This window comes from Schistocerca piceifrons, chromosome 1, assembly GCF_021461385.2.
Source record: "Schistocerca piceifrons isolate TAMUIC-IGC-003096 chromosome 1, iqSchPice1.1, whole genome shotgun sequence".
Taxonomy (NCBI): Eukaryota; Metazoa; Arthropoda; class Insecta; order Orthoptera; family Acrididae; genus Schistocerca; species Schistocerca piceifrons.
The window spans coordinates 1186860640-1186886460 of record NC_060138.1 but is presented as its reverse complement, the minus strand read 5'-3'; positions in this window follow the sequence as shown (position 1 = coordinate 1186886460).

Genomic DNA, 25821 nt, shown 5'->3' with positions numbered 1-25821 from the left:
CGTCCTTTTTAGTGGGTTTCTTTGAGATCTTCATGGAGTTTAATTTCTTAGGTGAATGGAACATGGCTAGTGGATAGGGCGTTACTGTGTTCGTTACGATTGCATAATATTTTATAATTAGTTTCGCTTTAATAAAATGTTAACTTATTTGTTCTTTAGGGGATGGTTCAAAAAATGGCTCTGAGCACTATGGGACTCAACTGCTGAGGTCATTAGTCCCCTAGAACTTAGAACTAGTTAAACCTAACTAACCTAAGGACATCACAAACATCCATGCCCGAGGCAGGATTCGAACCTGCGACCGTAGCGGTCTTGCAGTTGCAGACTGCAGCGCCTTTAACCGCACGGCCACTTCGGCCGGCCTTTAGGGGATGTATTGCTAGGTTGTAGCCGAACTGTTGTGAATGAAATTCATGCGTTTTTTGCGGCTTTCTCTTTCTTTGCCCAAGAATGATGTCAGACATAGCAGATATAAATATAAAAGAACTGGGATATTTTGGTTATTTTCACTCCATTACGTCATGTGGTATCATATATTGGGGTAACTCCACAAACAGAGGAAAATGTTTAGAGTAAAGAAGCGTATAATAAGAGTAATAAGTAGTGTAAATCCCAGAACATCACGTCGAAACCTATTCAAAGAATCGGGCATATTAACCACAGCTCAGTATATTTATTCCTTAATGAAGTTTGTTGTAAATAATACATCGCTTTTTCCAACTAACTGCTTAGTACGCAGTATCAATACTAGGAATAAGAACAATATACATAAAGATTTAAAATCACTTACTCTTGCCCAGAAAGGAGTCCAGTATTCAGCAACACATATTTTCAATAAGTTACCAGCAACCATTAAGAGTTTAGTTTCAGACAAGGCACAATTTAAACATTAAAAGAATTTTTGGTGGCCAAGTCCTTCTATTCCATCCATGAGTTTCTCAACGAGTGCAGTATACCATTTTAATGAAAATGTATTATACCTTAATTTTTGACAATACTTGGTTGTAACAGCCGAGTAACTACCTACTGTGTGAATGATGGATGTATAGAAAGGACATGTAAGTCTTAAGTCTGTAAGTAGTGGAAGTTTAATTTTAAATCTTGTACATAATCTGACTGTTCTTAACTGAGGATCACTGAAATGAATAATTTACTTTAATTTTTGACAATACTTGGTTGTAATAGCCAAGAAACTAGCAAATGCCTGAGTGATGGATTTAATGAAAGCAGATGTAAGGATTAAACCTGTAAATATTAGAAGTTTAAATTTAATTCATGTACATAATTTTACTGATTATTGACTGAGGATCATTAAAATTAATGAAACTCAAGTTTTTCTAATTACATTTTTGTAATGTGTTTATCTGACATGTTCCACACGCAGGAGGATTCCCTCTTTTATGGGTCTATCGAATGAATAATTAGTCTAATCTAATCTGAAAGGTGCTAGTCGACTGGTTGCTGAAATGAAATGTTGTGTGGCTAGGTCCTCTGGCAGGGTAGACCAGTCGCCTCGTGGAAGTCTTTTTGATTTACGCCACTTCGGCGACTTCCTCGTCGATCGGGATGACATGATGGTAAAGAAAACACAACATCCACTCCCTTAGCGGAGAAAATCTCCAACCCAGGCCGAAATCGAACGCGGGCTCCTTTACATGGGATTCCGTTACGCTGCCCACTCAGCTACCGAGATTAGTTAATTGTAGTATATCATTATGCTGACCATAAATTGTTAGCTTCATCCTTTCAGTTCTGTTATAATAGCCATATCCTTATGATTTCGTCAAACAACTAAAGAGGAGAATAAGGCAAGTGCCATAAACCGATTTCCCAAAAACTTGGTTCAGCGGAAGAAGAGTCAAAATAAGCGAACACTGTTTCGGCTTATCTGTAGATACTCGACAGTTTCTGAAACAGTGACGGCTGAAGTTTCCGAGGTATTTTTCCGAGTATTGAACGTGCCCCTACCGCGGTAGCCTAAGCCGAAATGATATAAGGGTGGTAAGGGTCACGGCTTTTTCCACTTTTTTTTTATTTTGCATGTCGTATTCGAAACCTGATTATTACATTATGTTTTTCATTTACTACCTACGTCTGCAGAAGATTACCACACTAATGTTTTCCAATGTGTATTGATGCAATGCTGTCCTTATTCGCCTACTAGATGTATGTCAGATGTACGAAATAGAAAAACAATGATAAACTTATTTTGAATATTTTTCGGTGAAATTCTTGTAGTGTACGTTGATTCATAATAACCTGCTGTAAAGTGATCCGTTATGCATGGTTTGTTTCGAAATTACTGCCGCTGAGATTCATACGAAGAAATGTCACTGTGGTAAACTGCCTTCAGGTTGGAATATCTGTGTTTCGAATTTTTCTACGATCGATATCACCCAAAGGAATGCACCAAATCATCCTGACGAATGAACATATGAAAAATATAAGAATTAATGTAAGAATTAATATGAAAGTGAAATATCAGAAAATAAGAATTTAAAATGATTGTAATGGCTCAATGTATCACACATACATAATAAATAATAAATGTGTGAACTTACTGTGAAATTGAGTTATAATTTTACAATTAATGTAACGTCCTTGTATTGCATAATTTGATAAGAAACATTCGTGAAGTAACGTTTTAACTGACATGGGTAGATAAATGAAAAAAATAGAAATAAAGTAATCAGTAATCAGGTTTCGAACACGGGGCGCGAAATTACGTAGCTGCGACACTAACGAAACCCCCGTCGTTTCTTTTGACAACATCGTGCTGTAAAAGGCACAAAACGTACGTCGAAAACAGTTCGACAACGTTGATTCGTCAGACGGGACATGTGTTCACTTATTTTGACTGATATCCCACTGAGCGAAGTTCCTGGGAAACAGTGTGACGGCCCTTGCCGTGTTCTCCCTTTGAGTCACTCAGCGATCGTTTTGTGATCTGTGGTCTCTCATCAAATGCGTGAATTACTTGTTAAAGCGGTGTAATGAGTGTGAAGTTTCCTTATGCTGTGAATTACTGTGACTTTTAATTCTGTTAAAGTGCGCGTCATTTATGACGGCGGCCGAGTTTAGGTTCGTTCTGCGCATCTGACGTCACGAAACACGGTCAGCCAATGAACAGAGAACGCCGTTGCCAGAGCTCGACTGCAGTGCAGAGCACGGACAAGTGTCTTCGGTCATAAATAAAGTAATTGAACAAAAGCAATGTCTTGATAGCAGACTTTGTTTTATAGAAAATTTGGAAAGAGCATTCTTTATACCAGTTGCTTCACATTCTATTAATTAATTAAACCAAACAACCAATAAGCTTCCTAATTCAGGCGATAGCAAGGAAAGGTGTTTGTATCATTCTCACTAACCGCTTTTTCGCAGTAAAGAACAGCGGTAATTGTTTCTTTTCTATTGTACTTCGACGAAATGTGAGTAATTCGTAGTCATACCAACAGTGTTTGTCGGTATTTTACGTGTTCTTTTAAAGTCCATCAGAAAGTCTATTGAATGACATGCTGAGTTAGCGTAATGGTTAAAGTGTATATTTGCTAAACGGAGGGTTTTGAGTTCAAACCTTGTTCGGTGCATAATATTCTCTTTATTTAAAAGCAATATCGAAGTGTCTTACTTCATGAATTTTATTCGTTTCAATGTTATTTTTTGAAATTTCTAGTGGCAACTAAAATCGACAATACAGAGAGTATACGCTATGGACTTTTACCTCTGCAAACTCTTCAAAATTTCGTGCAAAGGTTTACTACATCTAATACTGCACAATAACTGCGTTGAGCATCGAAACAAAATTAAGTCATTTATGGGTGGAAGGTATCAGTCAAGAAGATGTGTAAAAATCCAATTTTTGGACCAAATAGTTTTTGTGAAATCGAATGATAAAATGTGTCAAAACAGTCGAAACACTATGCGTCTGCACAGGCGAGCAGTGCAGTGATGACAAAATCGCACACAGCGCGGAATGCGGGGAGCACGTCTCTGTAGCAGCGAAAGGGTTAATGCGGCCGTGGTGGCTTTACTTCATAAACTGCGCGCTCCCCCCTAAACGTAAGTTTGCGAACTATACAATGGCGCCGCTTCTCTTGGTGCGTGCAACTGGCAACGCAGCAATCTCCCGCGTCTGGGTGGGCATGCGCGAACCGCCAAGATAAAAGAATTGAACTATAGCATGGTTGGCGTACATGTCAATCATTTGAATAAATGTGGAATCAATTTCACTCCCGTCGTTTTAAAGAGAAATTAGTGTTCGCGCTTCCCTTACAATAACTGATAGCAGTGAATCAATTGAATACATACTGGTGTCGGGCCGCTGTTCTTATGCGACACGGGAAATACTTTTTTTTAACAAACTAAGCATGTTCCGGTTCAGCCGCGCTGGCGAGTGGACGCTGTTAACTGTTGCGGTGCACTTCCATGTTTACATCGTTGTACTTGTGCTTCGCCGAGTGCTATCGGTCAGTTAATCTCCTTGTTCGTTCATATTCCTTGTGATCTGAAAAATACTTTTGGTCGTGCTGCTGCTAATTGGAATTTCGACTGTTTAACCGAAATTTCGTTGATGGATTAACCATGGCTACAAACCCCTGGAAGAATCAGCCGACATCTCTGGAAATAGATGACTGGATTACACAGGTAACTGGTCTCAATTCTGATACCCTCCATACCTGGCTACTGGATCAGGAAAATACTGTGTTTTTGTCAGGTTATTCAGTGCTGCGACTGTTGACAAAGTGTTACGAAAGTGGGGCTATGAAGTAGATTTTGTGCATAGAAATGGTTATACAAGTAAGGTTTTCAACTATAGAGCTGACATTCATTAGAAAACCGTTCGTGTCTTGAATCTTCCCATTGAAATTGAAAATGATAAGATTAAGGAAGCACTTTCGGACTACGGGGACGTTACATCAATTAAAAATGAAAGATTGTCGCTTCGCTTTAAACTGCAGTGTTTCAACGGAGTCCGCTATGTAGAGATGGACGCTAAGACGAATATTCCGTCTCACATAACTGTTTGTGGGTATAAGGCACAAATTGTTTATACCGGCCACTTCACACAGGAATGTCCTCGGCGAACGGTTGTTCTTGAAAGTAATTTGATACAACGTCAGAATCTTACCTTCACGATAACAGTAAATTTTCTCCGTTAACAACAAAGGGAAACCCTGTTACCTCTACTCGTGGAACTGAAATGAAACCGAAAAAAATATCTCTGGAGACAACTGATTGTTGTTCCAAGGACGATCTGTCCTGTCCAACTCCCTCAGTTCGCATGCAAAAACAGTGCGATGAGGAGGCAGAGGAACCGGAAGGAAAAATTCGAATGGAAACTGATGAACAGAAAGATAATACACATACGGTACCAGAAAATGAAAGGTGCGTAGTCAGTGTTAATTTGCAAGAAACAACAGGTGATTGCAAAGATCAGCAAGCCGGTCGCCGTGGCCGAGCGGCTCTAGACGCTTCATTCCGGAACCGCGCGACTGCTACGGTCGCTGGTTCGAATCCTGCCTCAGGCATGGATGTGTGTGATGCCCTTAGGTTAGTTAGTTTTAAGTAGTTCTAAGTTCTAGGGGACTGATGACCTCAGATGTTAACTCCCATAGTGCTGTTAGTAAACAAATTCAGGGAGAGGTTGCACAACTGCTGTCGCCATTTGTTTTCCTCGATCAGGAAGTAAGTGATATTAATAAAATACGAGGAAGTGGTGGCCAAAATGAAATGACGGTCAACAGCTCAGGGCAGGCGACGGCAACAGAAACTGTGAAAAAGTTTGCTGCTGCTCCATATGAGCTACGAAGTAAAATACAATAGCAACGAAATGTGAATGTAAATCGTAACCAAGGGAAGGGAAAATCCAGAAAGGGCCACCCAAGCCCAAAGAATGTTCGGTACGAAACGGTCCTACGTGAATCACTGGAGGAAAAATTAGAAAGTTTACAAGGAAATAAGTCTACTTGCGGAACAAGAGAAAACATCAGAAGTATAAAAAATCGGGACAGAAACTAATAAACCAGTTGAAGTGTTATTCCATTTTCAGCCTTCCGAGTAATCTGTTATAGCTTAACTGAACCTTGAACCACAGGAAACTAAATTTGTTCATCAAAACAACTACAGAGTGGCAGCACAATGACACCATCGTATTCTGTCACCACTATACATATAAATAAAATTACCCCCGGTTTGAAATTATCGGCACTTAAGGAATTTTTGTACGAAGCCGCGACTGATATTTCCCTATTACAAGAACGTAAATGTGTCTCCAGAAACAAGTGTTGGAACAGCTGTTTTGGTGAGGGAAGGGATTAAAGTAAGTAAGGTGGAAAGACTGGAATCCGGAAGGGGAATAGGACTAAGTATCTATAATGTGACTATCATCAACTTGTATGCCCCTTCAGGAAGTTCGCAGCGAGCTGACAGGGCACGTTTCTTGAAAGATGACCTGATATACTTGTTAAGGAAAACTCCAAGACAGTTATTGCTTGGAAGTGATTTTAAATGTGTTTAAAATCGAAAAGATCTACAACTACTTACTGGTTTACAATTAAAGGTTATATGGGAAATCAAACAGTCCTCCATTGTTGAGTTCACTTATGTCATGGCAACATGCCGTAGCAGGAGTGATAGATTATATATTTCTAAAAATCTTGAAACTTCCGTGACAAAAGCAGAAACCATTCCTACGTACTTTTCCGACCATTCAAGTGTCTTAGCTTTCATAAATCTAACGATACAGCCAGTTCGCAAATTCAAGAATCAGTGGAATTTTAACATTTCCTTGTTAGTAAAACATGATTTAGAAGACCTGATTAAAGAAGCATTGGCAGTATGACGGCATGCTCGTGGTAGATATTCCAGTGCTATCGACTGGTGGATTAAAATGGCAAGCCAAATCTGAGGAAGGTTCTTCTTCAATACAGTGCCCAGAGCGCAAGAGAAATGAAAGGCACTGTAGAAAATTACTATTCAGTTTTGAGAGATCTATTTGATCAGGTCTCAGCAGGTTCTTCACTTCGGACAACGGACATCAAAAAAGTCAAAGCCAAGTTACTTAATATCAAGACAATTCAAAAGGAAGGGTTGAATATAAAATCGAAGGCTAGTTCGGTGTCAGAAGATGAAACTACTTCCCTGCATCATTTAGTATAGCATTCGAAAAACGGAAGAAGGACTTTTATTGATGAAATTCGAACAAAACACGGTACGATTCTCAGAACCTAGCAGGCTATCATGGACGAGATTTACCGCTATTATTGCGAGTCATATTCTGTAAATCAAAGTAGTGATGCTTCCTTAGACGAATTCCTCGACACCCTAGCCTCACAACTGACAGAAGATGAGATGTCAGTGAAGAAGACGTGTATGAGACTCTGTGCACCTCACAACCAAAAACATCCGCAGTTTCGGATGGTCTGCCAGCAGAGTTTTTATCTGTTACTGGCCAATAGTAGATGCGAAAGTTGCGGACATTGTAAGTGAGGTTATTCAGGATAAAATGATTCCGGCTTAGTTTAAGGAGAGTAAAATTGTTCTGGTTCCAAAAAATAATGAACAAAATGATTTAATTAATTTTCGTCCAATTTCACTGCTGAATTTTGATTAATTAATTAATAGCTACAATTGTAAACAAGAGAATTTCATGCCTTACAGATAAAATTATTAGCCAACATCAGAACTGCGTGCAAGGCAGAATCATTCTTCAAAATCCAGCAGAATTCAGGGATATCATTGCAATAACTTCTGTAACAAACATAAAGTGTGTTTCTTTTTTAAATTTTTGTAAAGCGTTCGATGTAGTACATCATGAATATCTTGTACGGACGTTGAAGAAAATAGGTTTCAGCGATAGGGTAATACAGTTGATAAAGAATATAGCAACTGGAATAAATGCTAAAATACCGGTGAATTGTCAACAATCTAGGCCGAGACAAATACGAGATGTTCCTCAAGGAAGTCCTCTGTCCATGTCGCTATTCGCCATTTCCCTGGAACCTTTCCTCCGAAATGTCCATGCTAGATTAAAAGGCTTAACATTATCAGAAAATAAAACGGTTGTAAGAGCCTATTCTGATGATATAGGGGTCATTATAAGGAATAATGACGAGCTAACCACGCTAGCAACAGTGATTGTGTCGTACTGTAGAGCATCTGGAGCCAATTCAAACGAAAAAAAATATGTATAATGTCAGAGGTTTTGATAATATCAACGTCGAGTTGGCAAAGTTGGTCACCCTGACAGCATTCCCCATGAAAATGACGGCTTTAAATTGGAAAGTTGCAGCATATAAAGTGCAAGGAGCCATTAGAGAGAATTTAACTCCATATATGAACCAATTTCAAAGAACAAAGTATATCAACTCATCCATCCTTGCTAAAGCTTATTATACTGCCCAGATGTTTCCAATACTGAGAATGATAGCGAGAAGAATAATGTCCAAAATCACAAACTTTTTGTGGAGAGGTGAAGTATTCAGAGTATCTGCTAAAATAGCCACATTAGATCCTAAAAATGGTGGACTAGGATTAGCTGATATAACAAATAAAGCCTCTGCACTTGTTATCAAAAAGCAATTTAATTTAATAAGAGACTGGCGAGAAAGCATAAACAGATAACATTTCGAGATCATCAAACCTCGAAGCCTGCTTCCCCCGATTGACGTGCAGAATGTCGACAGTCGTTTACAGCATGTGATGGTTTTTTATGTTCAGTTCAGTTATCTAAGTGTCGAACTCAGGCAGTCACGACATTTAACATAAAGAACCATAATGCGCGAAGAAAGGAACAAAACAGAGAGACAGTTTCCAAACATTGAGTGGACTGAGATTTAGAAAAACATTAGTTCTAATGTGCTCACGTCTAATGTAATAACGTCGTGGTAAAAGACAATTAACAGCATAGTTAGCACCAATCAAAGACTGTATGTAATCGGACTCTGTGTCACAAATTTATGTCAACAATGCCATCTAGTCGACACAATAATCCCTAGATATACTTGCAGTGACCACATGAATAGTCGGAAGTGGATCCGATAGCAAATAGCTCTGATCACAAGGACATCCCCTGAGTACATATCGCTGTCATTGATACAAAGGCCTGAAGCACGCTATTTTCCAGAGGCATAAAATAACGCCGTGTACTGGTTGTTGGAAAAGTTTGTTAATTACGTCCTTAACAAATTAGGATCCGACAGCACCATAGAGTTAAAGGTACACATGCTGTGAAAATTCCACAAAAAATAAGGTATTCGAATCACTAGAGAAAGTTCGGTATTATGTTAAACATTATATTTGAAAGAATGGGCATTGGTTAACATAAAAAAAGACGATTGTGTTGACAGTGATGTATTGTAGTTACCTTAAGGATATTATTTAAAATTGTACAGTAAACTTTTGGTGTGTGCTTTTTCTATTCCAGAGAGTAATTTTTGAAATTTTATAGGTGAATGTACAGACAGTCAGATTGTGTGTCTAATACTGTCAAAGCACAAAACTTTATACCAGTGTTATTGGTTTAAATTATAAATATGGAAATTGACAGTTTGTATGGAAATTTCCTTATCGATTGGCTAAAACCATAAGATTCTATCTGATACAATGTAATATTCAATGACTGGCACATTGCCATGTTCATTTTTGCACTGTGATGTGTCAGTCAGTTTTGCAGTGAAAGACTTGTTATATAGGTCTGATCACTTCAGATACTTAACATTCCATTCATGTCCAGAAAGTGTAGTAGGAAGGCCAGTCAACATTATTACATCTCTTTTTCCGCCATTCTCAAGTATTTCAGAAACTGTCTAATAAGATTGTTAAATTTTTTTTATGTTCAACGTTCGTAAATCTTCCATATTCTGTATTTTTTGGACGTTAGGACAGGGGGGGGGGGGGGAAAGGAAGTAAATGACCAACGTCACAGCATTGCATGAACCTGTCACTAAATCCTAGAACGCATTCTTTTGTCTTTCTCGGCGGCATCTGTGATTCTATTTGGCTGTTTAGTAGTTGAACGGTATCACTAGCTTAACTGACTGTTAACCCTCAACAGTTTTATCAATTTATGACTGTGTAAAAGAGGACTGTACACATTCTTCTATATTAAAATCTTTTAACCAAAACCATGTATTACATAACGGATATAGGTGTGAATATACCATGCATGTAAGTAATAGAAAATGTTCGCAACATTTGGGTACATTTCATTGACTACCTGATTAGGATATACATACTGATATCCAATTAAAAATAAAGGTAGTAAAAGCACATTTGTTTATCAATTATTATATTATTTATTTATTGTACTATGAAAATACATTATTTTTGTGTTTTTCTTGTTATATTCGATTTCGTTTCTATTATGCTTGCAGAAAAGATGCCTCAGAGAATATACAAAAGTAGTTACATTAAATTTGGATGGAGAAATAAAACCACAGCGCGTTACATCAACAGACGTTTCGGTGAACAATTTCTTGAAGCCAGTGAAATTAAAACGCCACTTAGAAGTTATCCACTTTAATTTCTCTGGCCGACCACCAGAATTCTCTGAAGGAAAATTAGAGAATGCGAAAAAAAAGGATCCCGCGTTAATGCCATAAGATTTACGTCCGCGAAGGAAATATTAGTCGCGTCCTTTGAGACATCGAAATTGACAGCACAATCGAGAAAGCCTTACATAATGGGTGAAACACTCGGGAAAACTAATTTGATGAAATCTGTCGAAGACGTTTTAGGGTTGATTTAAACAGCTACAAGTGAAACTTGTATCGAACAACACGGTAGAAGCACGAGCTAAGCTAATGTCTAATGATATCGAGGAGCAAGTTGTTTCAAACGTTAAAAAATTGCCATGGTTTGCTTTGCACTTTGATGAGTCGATTGATAGTTCTAATTATCGTCATTTACACATGTTTGTCCGCTTTCTAGACGACGACAACATGATCAAAGAACTAAATTATTTATTTCGCGGGAACTGGAAACGAAATCAGAACGGTATGGACGACAAGAAAAAAATAAATAAATTCCTTCAGCAACATAATATTACATGGAAAGAGATAACCTGTTTCTGCACGGATGGGATCTAGCTGTGTTAGGATCACGCTCCGGTGAAGCGACTTTAATTAAACAGAAGAATCCATCAGTATTAACAATGCATTGTACCATACATCGCCCACGTTTGCACCCAAGACTCTTCCTGAATGCCTTAATAATACAACTTTCCATAAATATAGTAATTTTTTTCAAAAGGAGCGCCTTAATACAGGCTTTTTAAAAAACGGTGCACAGAAATTGACTCCCACCATGACACCATGAGATTCTTCTAGTTCACACACAAGTTCGTTGGCTCTCGAAAGGTAATATGCTGGGAAGATTACACCAGTTCAAAGGAAAGGATTAATTGTTTCTAGATGAGAAAAAATGGAAGACTTAATCACACCAGTTTTCTCATCTGATGTCTCAGTGAATTCTTACGCCTATCTTGTGAATGTTTTGAAACACTTAAATAATGATTGAAACAGACATTTGGAAGACGTTGCAAATATGTTTAACTTTGTATGTAAGTTACTTGCCTTTATATGCCAATTTTAGTTATGTATAGCTAAAACTGGCAAAAACAGTTATTCTGCTTCGTGATATTAAAAGCACTTGTTGATGATAAAAAGCATAACAAGATTACGGTGAGCTTGGAAGGAAACCCCACAAGCCACAGACACATGCTGGGTGGTGATTTCAATCACTATTTCCAGGAATATAACAAAATAGAAGCTAAAGTTGACTAAAAACTAATTCCCAACCCTTTTAGCACTACTGCTGGAGAAGTTGCAAAAAGATATCCGGTAAGAGCCGGTGTAATTACGATAGGTAGAAATAGTAAGATCCCATTCCAGACGTATTCTCTTGAGCAGTTTTGGTGTGACAAAGCAATTTCGTACACTAAAATTGGACAAATTGCCATACTCTATATTAGTCTTGCCTCCGTAACTTATTTATGCGAACAAGGGTTTTCTGCTTTGCTGGTAATTAACAGCAATATCGGGAATCGACTGAAGGCTCAAATATTACGTTGACGCAAACCGAATTTCATTTTATTTTAAAAAGCTGGGTTTTCTCTTATAACAAAGCTGTTAATGTATGTTACTTTTCGGCTCAAGTAGTAGGTTAAGAGTTTTGATAAATGTGTATTTTTATATTGATGTAGTTTATTATTATTGAACGTGAACAAGAAAAATCAAAGTGATTCCTGCTCCATGCCAAACAAAGAGACATAGACTACGGTTTACATCACTTAAACAAGCTGTTTATTAATAACAATTCCATGATACTGAAATGCTAAAATTAGCACTGAAAAAACATTTTTAAAACTCTTTCGAATTCCGGTAGAAGTATGTAAATTGTAAAGGCAAATAATCTGAGGAAAAATAAAACTATTTTCGGAAACTTAAAACGCGGCTGTGGCTTTCGTCGTACTACCCCTAGTTATGTCAACGATAATGCGCAGCGTATCTGCACAGATTACTTTCCTTCTTGAGCAGTTACAGTCAGACTGTTCCAATGGAGTGAAGACTAGTGTGCTTTCTCGCAACACAGAGAGGTGAACCAGAGTGTGATCGAATTCTGTGCGATTCTACAAACTCGTCCAAACAAATGCCCAGATATTACTTCTCTTCCGTACCAAAACCGAAGGAAAATGGTATAAACACAAACACAGGCCAGCTTTACGTCTGCATACTCCTGCAGTGATATGAGCTAATACCATTTCCTCCATCTTCCAACCGTATGATTTGGTTTAATTTCCAGAACCTTTCAGGCGAGTACTCCACAGGTATTGTCAGGTAGTAACTGCCGTGAGGTTAATGGCCAACTCGTTTATATAGCCGCACTACTGGCTGTGGCGTCAGCGGCGATCAGTCTATCGCCATAAAAGATAATATTTTCATTCAGCGTCCTCTTGGGACACAGCCGTAACTACGCTGAAGCGGTCGTGACGGATACGGCTGGAAGGCATTACGTTTCATAGCGCTGGACGGATCAGTTCTGGCGTCGTATCCGGTAGCGCGCCCCTATGAGAGGCAATAGACCATTTGGAATACATTTTTCAACTCTACAGTGTTCAGATTTGAAGAAGATTAATTACAGTATACAGCCTACTGTACGAAGTTTGTCATGATGTTTTAATTACTGCCTTAAAAAAATGAAACATTCTGCGATCCTGAAACCTGGTCGTGAAATCGCTCTTTCACGATGTATTCATCCGTCAACATGACACAGTTCTCCCACTGATGGATGTGTTACCCCGTAATGGTGTAGAAGTCTGCAGTTTGGCTGTTCAGGATGTTCTTCACCTCGAAAATCAACTCGTCGCCTTTCTGGAAATATTGCCGCACTGTGGTTTCTTCATGCCAGGAGGGGAAGAATTTGTGACATACCAGGAGAATACGCAAGGTGGTACAAAATTTGATAGCCCAAACAAGCAGCAAGAGTGTCTATGTTGTTTGCTGAGGCGTTTCCGTGGAGCAAATCTACTGCCTTGCAACGTTTTCCGGCGCGCTTCGTCTTGCCAACCTCTCGTAAGCTTAACAAGAGATTCCAGTAGAATGCTCCTATAGCGCTTTGACACATAAGAGCAAAATCTGTTAGCACCAGGTCAGGTCAGTAAAAAAAAGAGTAGTTCAGCATCATCTTGCCAAGTTGAGCCGTGCGTGGCTCGTGTTCGTGCCATATCTCATTTGACATCCTGTTTTTACTGCACTGCCACATCGTTATGTTAATTTCAATTACTGGAGTTGCCGCCTTGCCTGCCCGTGAGCGGCAGCAGCGGCGCTTATCGATATAAGACCTAGCGTATTATCTTTGTTGACTGCTATTACTTCCCGATTGTCGTGTGTTGGGAGTTATTTCAAATATGCCAGTGAGTTGGGAGGCGCTAGCAGTGCAGTTCGGACCTGTCAGTGTTTGACGTAGGACGCGGCAGAAGTTGAATCGGGGCGCGGCTGCAGTGAGGTCCGGACAGCCGTGACTCGCCCGACGGTTGCCGATACATCACTTGAGTGCGGACCACGTTGTTTGGTCGTCGGTCTGTCTTGTCGGACGACGTGTATGTTGGCCGGCGATTGCTTATGGGTTGCCTGCGTGTGCTGACTAGTGATTCGTCCTCGTTATTGCACAGTCGCTGCCGTTAGTATTGTCTAGTCCTTCATGCAAGTGTTCGTGAAACTGTGTGTAGCTTGTGATATCGACTTCTCAGTTATTTTAGTGCTGTGTCCTTGCTGATGTGTGGCAGTCGGTCGGTTTGCGTGCTGCAGAGAGGAAATCTCTGCAGAGCGTTGTTTGGCCGGGCCCGCTGGCGGTCTGTACGCAGTGTCGGAGTGTGTGGGGCTGTTCCCATTGCTAAGAGGTCCGTGGCTCACCGACCCTAAACACGAAATTTGAGTCTGGATTTCATTTATGAGCAAGTCACGACTGTTCACACTGTGCAAGTTTGGTTCTCGTGTTTGGCTGTTGGGACATTCCCGCGAGCAACAACGTGTGCGTTCGAGTTGGCGAAGGTTTAGCCACCGTCCGTTGGAGTCTAACTGTATTTCGTTATTTGCAATTAAAGTGCACCAGCGGAATTTTCTGCCTTATGGCAGTTAACTTTCCGGTTACCTGCCCTGGCCGTTGACGTAAATTTAGGCAGTGTCCTATCCTCACCGTGTTGTCCCTGACCAGCACGGTGTGTAGTTCGACAGCTTAATGTGTGATTGGTTGTGGGCGTCCATGCCTTTTACGTTTGCATTGAACTCCCGGTTGTGTGCTGGTCGAGTGGAGCGTAAGCTACCTTGTCGGTGGGTCTGTTGACTGTCTGTTGGTTAGGTTGTCATCGGATTGAGAATGTTTGGGCCGACTGCCTGTCTCACCTAAGCGAACGTTAGTATTTCAAGTGCTGGCCGACCTCCGAAAGTTCTGAGCGCCTTTAGCTGCACAGCCATTTCTTATTTTCTGTTGTGTGTTTTTGTATGGCTCAGTGAATATTTTAGAACAGTCAATTTAATTAGTAAATTTATTCTTTTCGAAAAGTTTACATTTTGCGAAACAGTTTAATAGCAGTTAGCATTAAAGCGAAAAAACTCAGTTCAGATGTTATGCAACTGAAAATGTAAAGAACTAGTAACTACACTGAAGAGCCAAAGAAACTGGTATACCTGCCTAATATCGTGTAGGGCCCTCGCGACCACGCAGAAGTGCCTCAACATAAGTGGCATGGACTTGACTAAAGGCTGAAGTAGTGCTCGAGGGAGTTAATACCATGAATCCTTCAGCGATGTCCATAATAAGAGTACCAGGAGGTGGAGATCTCTTCTGAGCACTACGTTGCAAGGCATCCCAAATAAGCTCAATAATATTCATCACTGGAGAGTTTGGTGGCCAGCGAAACTCTTTAAACTCTGAAAAGTGTTCCTGGAGCCACTCTGTATCAATTCTAGACGTTTGGGGTGTCGCATTGTCCTGCTGGAATTGCCCAAATCTGTCGGAATGCACAATGGACATGAACGGAAGCAGAACATACTACAGGATGTTTACGTACGTGTGACCTGTCAGAATCGTGTATAGACGTATGAAGTGTCCCATATCACTCCAACTGCACACGCCACATAAGATTATAGGGCCTCCACCAGCTTGAACAGTCCCCAGCTGACATGCAGGGTCCATAGATTACAAGTTATCTCCATACCCGTACACGTCCATCCCCTCGATACAATTTGAAGCGAGGCTCGTTCGACCTGGCAACATGTTTCCAGTCATTAACAGTCCTGTGATCCGAAAGGATCGATGATGTTCCATTGAACGGTTCGCACGCTGAAATTTGTTAATGGTCTAACATTGAAATCTGCAGCAATTTGCGGAAGGTCTGCACTTCTGTCACGTTGAACGCTTCTCTTGAGTCGTCGTTAGTCCCCTTCTTGCAGGATCTTCTTCCGGCCGCAGCGATGTCGGAGATTTGATGTTTTACCGGATTCCTGATATTCACAGTACACTCGCGAAATAATCGCACAAGAAAATCCCCACTTCATCGTTACCTCGGAAAGCTGTGTCCTATCGCTCGTGCGCCGACTATAACACCAGGTTAAAACTCACTTAAATCTTGATACCGGCCATTGTAGCAGCTGTAACCGATCTAACAACTGCGCCAGACACTCGTTGTCTTATATGGGCGTTGCCGACCGCAGCGCCATATTCTGCCTGTTTGTACATCACTGTATTTGAATATGGTTGCTTATTCCGCTTTCTCTAGCGCTTCACTGTATCTGCATCTACATCTACATCCACACTCCGCAAGCCACCTGACGGTGTGTGGCGGAGGTTACCCTGAGTACCTCTATCGGTTCTCCCTTCTATTACAGTCTCGTATTGTTCGTGGAAAGAAGCATTGTCGGTATGCTTCTGTGTGGGCTCTAATCTCTCTGATTTTATTCTGATGGTCTCTTCGCCAGATATACGTAGGCGGGAGCAATATACTGTTTGACTCCTTGGTGAAGGTATGTTCTCGAACTTTAACAAAAGCCCGTACCGAGCTACTGAGCGTCTCTCCTGCAGAGTCTTCCACTGGAGCTTATCTATCATTTCCGTAACGCTTTCGCGATTACTAAATGATCCTGTAACGAAGCGCGCTGCTCTCCGTTGGATCTTCTCTATCTCATCTATCAACCCTATCTGGTACGGATCCCACACTGCTGAGCAGTATGCAAGCAGTGGGTGAACAAGCGTACTGTAACCGACTTCCTTTGTTTTCGGATTGCATTTCCTTATGATTCTTCCAATGAATCTCAGTCTGGCATCTGCTTTACCGACGATCAACTTCATATGATCATTCCATTTTAAATCACTCCTAATGCCTACTCCCGGATAATTTATGGAATTAACTGCTTCCAGTTTCTGACCTGCTATTTTGCAGCTAAATGATAAGGGATCTATCTTTCTATGTATTCGCAGCACATTACACTTGTCAACATTGAGATTCAATTGCCATTCCCTGCGCCATGCGTCAATTCGCTGCAGATCCTCCTGCATTTCAGTACAATTTTCCATTGTTACAACCTCTCGATACACCATAGCATCATCTGCAAAAAGCCTCAGTGAACTTCTGATGTCATCCACAAGGTCATTTATGTATATTTTGAATAGCAACGGTCCTATGACACTCCCCTGCGGCACACCAGAAATCACTCTTACTTCGGAAGACTTCTCTCCATTGAGAATGACATGCTGCGTTCTGTTATCTAGGAACTCTTCAATCCAATCACACAATTGGTCTGATAGTCCATATGCTCTTACTTCGTTCATTAAACGACTGTGGGGAACTGTATCGAACGCCTTGCGGAAGTCAAGAAACACGGCATCTACCTGTGAACCCATGTCTATGGCCCTCTGAGTCTCGTGGACGAATAGCGCGAGCTGGGTTTCACACGACCGTCTTTTTCGAAACCCATGCTGATTCCTACAGAGCAGGTTTCTAGTCTCCAGAAAAGTCATCATACTCAAACATAATACGTGTTCCAAAATTCTAAAACTGATCGACGTTAGAGATATAGGTCTATAGTTCTGCACATCTGTTCGACGTCCCTTCTTGAAAACTGGGATGACATGTGCCATTTTCCAATCCTTTGGAACGCTACGCTCTTTTGGAGACCTACGGTACACCGCTGCAGGAAGGAGGGCAAGTTCTTTCGCGTACTCTGTGTAAAATCGAACTGGTATCCCATCAGGTCCAGCGGCCTTTCCTCTTTTGAGCGATTTTAATTGTTTCTCTATCTCTCTGTCGTCTGTTTCGATATCTACCATTTTGTCATCTGTACGACAATCTAGAGAAGGAACTACAGTGCAGTCTTCCTCTGTGAAACAGCTTTGGAAAAAGACATTTAGTATTTTGGCCTTTAGTCTGTCATCCTCTGTTTCACTACCATTTTGGTCACAGAGTGTCTGGACATTTTGTTTTGATCCAGCTACAGCTTTGACGTAAGACTAAAATTTCTTAGGATTTTCTGCCAAGTCAGTACAAAGAACTTTACTTTCGAATTCATTGAACGCCTCTCGCATAGCCCTCCTCACACTACATTTCGCTTCTCGTAATTTTTGTTTGTCTTCAAGGCTTTGACTATGTTTATGTTTGCTGTGAAGTTCCCTTTGCTTCCGCAGCAGTTTTCTAACTCGGTTGTTGTACCACGGTGGCTCTTTTCCATCTCTTACGATCTTTCTTGGCACATACTCATCTAACGCATATTGTACGGTGGTTTTGAACTTTGTCCACTGATCCTCAACACTATCTGTACTTGAGACAAAACTTTTGTGTTGAGCCGTCAGGTACTCTGTAATCTGATTTTTGTCACTTTTGCTAAACAGAAAAATCTTCCTACCTTTTGTAATATTTCTATTTACGGCTGAAATCATCGATGCCGTAACCGCTTTATGATCGCTGATTCCCTATTCTGCGTTAACTGTTTCAAATAGTTCAGGTCTGTAATTTCATGAAGTAGCTGCAAGTTTGCTTTTCTCCACGACTAAAACTTTCTGGGTGATCATTGTGTTTTGATAACGACTATGAATCAGTGCCTTTGCGACTGTCCACGCCTGTCCACATGCTACAATAATAACGTGATTTTATTTCAAAATCGAAAGTTTTAATTGATTTCGCTCGCACTAAGTGAGCTAGCAACCGTTTATTTGCAGTAATTTCCAAACAGATACAAATTTGATTCATCACTTTGGACCCAAAATTTCAATAGCTAGTTTCCGTATTATTTTGCACATTTGTTATTTCTGACGTAAATTGCACAATAACTATGAAGTCATGACACCACCTGACTCCTTTCGGGTAATACAGTCAATTCTAATTCGATACCTTATTCCAAATTAATATCAAAACATCAGCATCACGGTAACTCTTTGATTAGTCTACCACTCGTAGAGGAAGCGAGGTGTTATAAGGCTACCGTTTCCCGGTGAGGTAGGGTCCAGCCGATATGGTAACGAGCCCAGGGAAGATGATTCAGGTAATGTCGTGTTGTTAGTGAAAGCCGTTGTGACGGTCATTGGCTGCCGTAGCTCATTGAACCAAATTTCGCCACCCTGCTCTTACGGAAAGGTTTGTTGTCCGTCCCACATTGATTTTTGCCATTATTTCAATAGTTTTGTTTGTCTGCTAGGTCCGACAACTGTACGCGAACGGCGCTGCTCTCAGTCGTTAAATGAAAGCCATCGGTCACTGCGTTGTTTGCGGTGAGAGATAATGCCTGAAGTGTAGTTTGCTCGGTACACTCCTGAAACTGTGGATCTCGGAATTCCCTAACGATGTCCGAAATGAAATGTTCCATGTGTCTAGCTCCAATTACCGTTCGCGTTAAAAGTCTGTCAATTACCGTCATGCGGATATGATCACTTCGGTAACCTTATCACGTGAATCGCGTATGTGCAAATGAGAGTTCCGCCAATGCAAGGTCCTTTTATATCTTGTGTACTTTCCGGCGGTATTTTTGAATGGCTGCAAGCAGTCATGGAACCGAGCGGATGGCGTACTTTCTCATAATCAAAAAGTCGTCCAAGTTGTCCAGTACTGATCGAGGACTCATTTCCATTTTTCTCCCTCTATCAGCTCATTAATGATACCTTTGGGTTAGTGTACCAGTGCGTCCATTTCTATAGCCATCGTCGGTTCTCCGCAGAGAGAGTAACACCTTATTCTTCATCGTTCTAAAGTTTTCGACCATACTGGAAGCGATTGCACCACCCAACAACTGTCTCATTTGACGATGAAATTCTGTAGTATACTTCTACCAAGTCACCATGGTTTGTTGCCGCATTGTTCCCCTACAAATGCAGAAAACGAATCACCACAGAATATTCTAAAGGCTGCACCATTTGGTTGTGAAGCCTCTCACTACGGATTTACGAGGCGGAGATTTCAATTTTTCCACAACTGGAGTCATATACGTGCAAACAAACGAAAATTTCACTATATTACACGCTTTCTTTCGAGGTGATATTTCTTTGTCACTGTCGCTTGTAACTATAAACTTGTATCCTCGAATTTCGAAGATTGTTCTATTGTCCAGTTTGTTGTCCAATATTACGGTGCATCTGCAGTAAATGAAGGTCTGGAATGATTAGTTGAGCTTGCTGGCTAGCTTTTCTGTAAGTCTCCAGGTATGACGCGAGAAAGGTGTTATATAGCTTCGTGCCACTAAATTCCATGTGATCGTCTAGTCCGCCGTGTGTCCCGAAATACTGCCAGCTATTTTTCGTTCTCACTGCGTTATCCTCAATGAAACTGAATTATTTCTTAGGGTGCTAAACCCTCCCTCACTCCCTCACTACTGATGGGACAACCGACTGGTTTCAACAACGAGTTCTGGCTCTGTCAATTGCTTCAGTCAAATGGAACAATCGAATGAAACGCCGGACGGAGTGGCCGTGCGGTTCTAGACGCTACAGTCTGGAACCGAGCGACCGCTACGGTCGCAGGTTCGAATCCTGCCTCGGACATGGATGTGTGTGATGTCCTTAGGTTAGTTAGGTTTAATTAGTTCTAAGTTCTAGGCGACTGATGACCTGAGAAGTTAAGTCGCATAGTGCTCAGAGCCATTTTTTGCACCAATCGAATGAAACTATTCTCTGCTACCACGTCAACTGTATGAATGTTTTCCATTCATTCTCTGGATTTGACAGATTTCATTCTCACGCACACACACACACACACACACACACACACACACACACACACACACACACACACACACACACGTCTATAACTTTCGCATATAGCTGCGCATGCTAAAGCGCCGCTCCCACATCTCTGAGATACACCAGCTCTGGACTGAATGCGCCTGTCAGGTTAATATCTAGAGTTGGTGTGCCAACCGGCTCGGATGATGCAGTTTCCCACATCTTATAGGTGAATACTGCGATGGTCCCCATTGGAAGCTCATCTGACCACCCCTTAAATTAGTAATGTCATGTCCGTTTATAGCTGTGCTTACACTGGGCCGATGGCGGACAAAAGGAGAAGAAATCTCATCTAGGCACTTAGAACAGTGGATAGAGTGGATAGAAGTGCAGCAGGTGTGAAGAAGTGGCCAGGCTGCCAACAGCCTCCTGCTGCCACACGTGCATACCGCACCAGCACGTGGAGTCGGCGCAGCTCCCAGCAGTCTCCTACCACTACTTAGCTCTACTACGTTGGTGCTAGAAGGTTACTCGGCCACTGATATTGTATGGACAGGTAGTAGCAGCAGGCTGCGTTGACAGCCGGATCACCTCCTCAACCAGCGCAGTACCGACAAGGAGCAACAGCAAGGTGGGTGCCAGTGGTGGACCACCTCCTTGCACTGGCTCAAAATGGACAAGTGGCAACACATGGCTACTGGCGTCTGGGCCACTTCCATCTTCTGCCACAATATAAAGAAGTGGTAGTAGGAAATTGCTAGTGGCTGGGCCATCTCCTCATTCCAGTGCAGTATGGGCATGTGGCTGCTCAGGACTACCGGGAGCTTGGCCGACTCTTGAGCTGGCACGATACAGACATTCAATAGCAGGAGGCTGCTGGAGGCTAGACCATCTCCTCATTCCTGTGTAGTATAGACACATCAGCCTACAGCTACCGAGGGATACGTCACCTTCTTACACCGACATAGTATGGACATGCAGTAGCCAGAGGCTGCTGACAGCCATTGCACCTCCTAGCTCCAGCACAGTATGAACAAGTAGCTGTAGCAGGAGGTTGCAAGTGGCTGGAATACCTCCTTGTGCTAGCACAGTCTGGACATGCGGCAGCACGAGACTACTGGCATCTGGACCGCCTCCTTATGATGCCGCAGCACAGGAAGGTGCTACCAGGAGGTTGCTGACAGTTAGGCCATCTTCTCGTTCCGGTTGCAGTACGGCCATGTGGCTGCACAAGGCTGATGTGCTGGCACAGTACAGGAATTCAGTAGCAGGAAGCTGCTGGCGGATGGGCTGTCTCTTTTTTCCACTGCAGTATGGACACATGCCAGTGTGAGGCTACTGGGGGCCTGGTCACCTCCTTACTCCAGCAGCCTGCCAGAGGATGGACCATCTCTTTGCACCACCTCTTCGCGCTGGCACGGTACAGACATATGGCAGCATGATATTACTGGTTGCAGAGGCTCATGAAAGCACAATACGAAAGTGCATTAGAAGCATGCTTCTGCCTGGTGGGCCATCTCCTCGTGCTAGCTGTGTCCATGGTGCCAATAGGAGGCTGGCGTTTCATTCATGGAACACACATACAGTCTGAAAAAGGCTTGATTCAGTTTTGAATTAATGGACACTGTTACGGTGCTCGCTTATTTCCAAGTCCCTATCGATCTTAGTACTGAGTTTTCACTCAGGCGGCGCTTTGGCGTTAGGCGGTAGTTTCCGTGTGTGATCGCTGGCCAGAGCTTAGCTGGAGGCGTGTGAGGAAGAAAGAGGTGGCTGCCTTGGCGTGAAGGCCATTCGGCTCGGCGGGGGTTGTTTGCGTCTGTCCACCGAGTGTGGACAGCGGCGTGGTGTGCCGTTTAACTTGATTCGCAAGGGGAGCAAAATCTCGCCTGTTGTAGTTTGTCGAGCCTGAGTTTATAATATCTTCTATCTGCGGCGGGGTGTCATTTCGTCCTCCTGTCTCTTCGTCGCTGGGATTGTTACCTCGTTTACCGTCCCATGGATGTATATCGATCTACGCTGCTCTCCGTACTCTACTAGACGCTGGTGGTGGAAGTGCGTCGTTCAGCGGCACTTTAGTCTGGATGCTTTATGTTTGATCTTCAAGTGCATAGTCTTCGAGTAGCACTCCTTAGAGTTTGCCTTGCGCAGTTAGATTGGAGTTTATTTTGTCTTGTGGTGCTTCCGCTTTCCGTTAACGAAGGTTAAGCTTGATTCGGCACTCCGTACGACGCTTGGCACCTCAGCAGGCGGGTCGGAGCCACCTTCGCGACTAAACGGAAGCCTTTGGACTGAGAGGTCTTGTGTTTTGCATAGTGCTCATAAATTGTTGTTTTCGTATTAAGTTGGCTGAGGTTTCTTATGCATTTCCCGGGATTTGGTCTATTGTCCGGCCAGGACTAGGTCTCTGTATTTTAAAGGTCGGTCCTTGTTTTGGCTTAGTACGATTTTGGTTTACTGCCTGGTGGTTCTGGTGGTACGCCGGGTCGCTGTGGTTGTGTTGCATTTTGTTTGGGGCTGTGTGCTCGGAGCCGTGGAGTACCATTTGCGGGAACTGCTTCGCTGGGGAGTACTCATCGGGCCATTCTTGGTCCTCTGCTGTATATTATTTTAAAGTAACATTATCACTTAAGTGATTTAATTCTTGTTCCGTTAATTGCAACTTGGGCACTGAGAAATTTAATCTGTTAATTACAGGAAGACCTTGAGCTCATAGTCATATGATGTGGTTTTCTTAAATTGTTGTATTTTTATGTCATGCTATTGTTTTTTGTTAATTTGCTGATCACTGGTGTACTGTCCCAAGTACTAAAATGTTGCAGGTAGCAATTACTTGGGTGGAACGCGCTGAACCGCAACGGGTAGAGCAGTTGCGTGCTTACGTGTCCGTTATTGGCGCGGCCTGGTGTCCGTTGTTTGTTTTGGTGCACCTGAGTTAAGTATTGTGTTGCCTCCTCCCTTACGGACCCGTCGTGTTCCACTCATAAACATTTCCTTCAAGGCATTTTAGTTAATTTTATGCTAGTATTTTTTTTTTATTTCTTACATTGGTAAAATTGTTCGGCCTTCATTATGCACACTGTTTGTCATAGCGGAGTTGATGTACCATTGTAATTTATTAAACTCCTTTGTGTTTGGCCTTTGTGATACATATTGTTTATTGATTGAGTATGGCAATTACGTCTCATATATCATGATGTGCGTGTGTAATGGTGCAATAAATGGATGATCGTTATTTACGTTTTGGCGCCCTTCATGCCTCCTTTCTTGTCCCTATTGGTACGCTATCCTTGAACTTGTGTTGGTAGACCACATCAGACACCATCACAGGTTTTCACTAAGATAGAATGCAAACAGTCACTAAAATTTGACAATGTTCCTCACTTCTTCAAGTATATATAAGGGATCTTTCATGCTCAACTTTCTACCCAAAGTGATACATCAGCTTGATTAGATTTCCGGAACGCTTTTGACACCGTTCCTACAAGCGACTTCTAATCAAGCTGCGAGCCTATGGGGTATCGTCTCAGTTGTGCGAATGGATTCGTGATTTCCTGTCAGAAAGGTCGCAGTTCGTAGTAATAGACGGCAAATCATCGAGTAAAACTGAAGTGATATCAGGTGTTCTCCAGGGAAGCGTCCTGGGACCTCTGCTGTTCCTGTTCTATATAAATGACCTGGGTGACAATCTGAACAGTTCTCTTAGGTTGTTCGCAGATGATGCTGTAATTTACCGTCTAGTAAGGTCATCCGAAGACCAGTATCCGTTGAAAAGTGATTTCGAAAAGATTGCTGTATGGTGTGGCAGGTGGCAGTTGATGCTAAATAACGAAAAGTGTGAGGTGATCCACATGAGTTCCAAACGAAATCCGTTGGAATTCGATTACTCGATAAATAGTACAATTCTCAAGGCTGTCAATTCAACTAAGTACCTGGCTGTTAAAATTACGAACAACTTCAGTTGGAAAGACCACACAGATAATATCGTAGGGAAGGCGAGCAAAAGGTTGCGTTTCATTGGCAGGACACTTTGAAGATGCAACAAGTCCACTAAAGAGACAGCTTACACTACACTCGTTCGTCCTCTGTTAGAATATTGCTGTGCGGTGTGGGATCCTTACCAGGTGGGATTGATGGAGGACATCGAAAGGGTGCAAAAATGGGCAGCTCGTTTTTTATTATCACGTAATTTGGGAGAAAGTGTGGCAGATATGATACGCGAGTTGGGATGGAAGTCATTTAAGCAAAGACGTTTTTCGTCGCGGCGAGATCTATTTGCCAAATTTCAGTCAACAACTTTCTCTTCCGAATGCCAAAATATGTTGTTGAGTCCAACCTACATAGGTAGGCATGATCATCAAAATAAAATTAGAGAAATCAGAGCTCGAACAGAAAGGTTTATGTGTTCGTTTTTCCCGCGCGCTGTTCGGGAGTGGAATGGTAGAGAGATAGTATGATTGTGGTTCGATGAACCCTCTGCCGAGCACTTAAATGTGAATTGCAGAGTAGTCAAGTAGATGTAGATATAGTTATCGCCCCAACCTAAGTTGCATGTAACTGTAATTCCTACGTAGTTAGTCGAATTGACAGCCTTTACATTTGTGTGATCGAAATTTGTGTAATCGAAATTTTACGCATTTTTTTTTTATAATTATGTAGATGACCTCACACTTTTCTGTATTGAGAGAAAATTGAAGCGATACTCCACAGGCATGCAATTTGATTAGAAGTCACTTGTAAGGAACTATGTCAAAAGTGTTCTGGAAATATAGAAATACTGAATCAATTTGAGATCACCTGTCGACATCACTTACTACTTAGTAAGAATAAAGAGCTGGTTGTTTTTATCAATATCGATACTTTCTGCATCCGTGCTGAAAAAATGGTTCAAATGGCTCTGAGCACTATGGGAAATAAAAGCTGTGGTCATCAGTCCCCTAGAACTTAGAACTACTTAAACCTAACTAACCTAAGGACATCACACGCATCCATGCCCAAGGCAGGATTCGAACCTGCGACCGCAGCAGTAGCGTGGTTCCGGACTGCGCGCCTAGAACCGCGAGACCACCGCGGCCGGCCATCCGTGCTGATCGTGTGTCGATAGATGATTACCTTCGAAGTAAT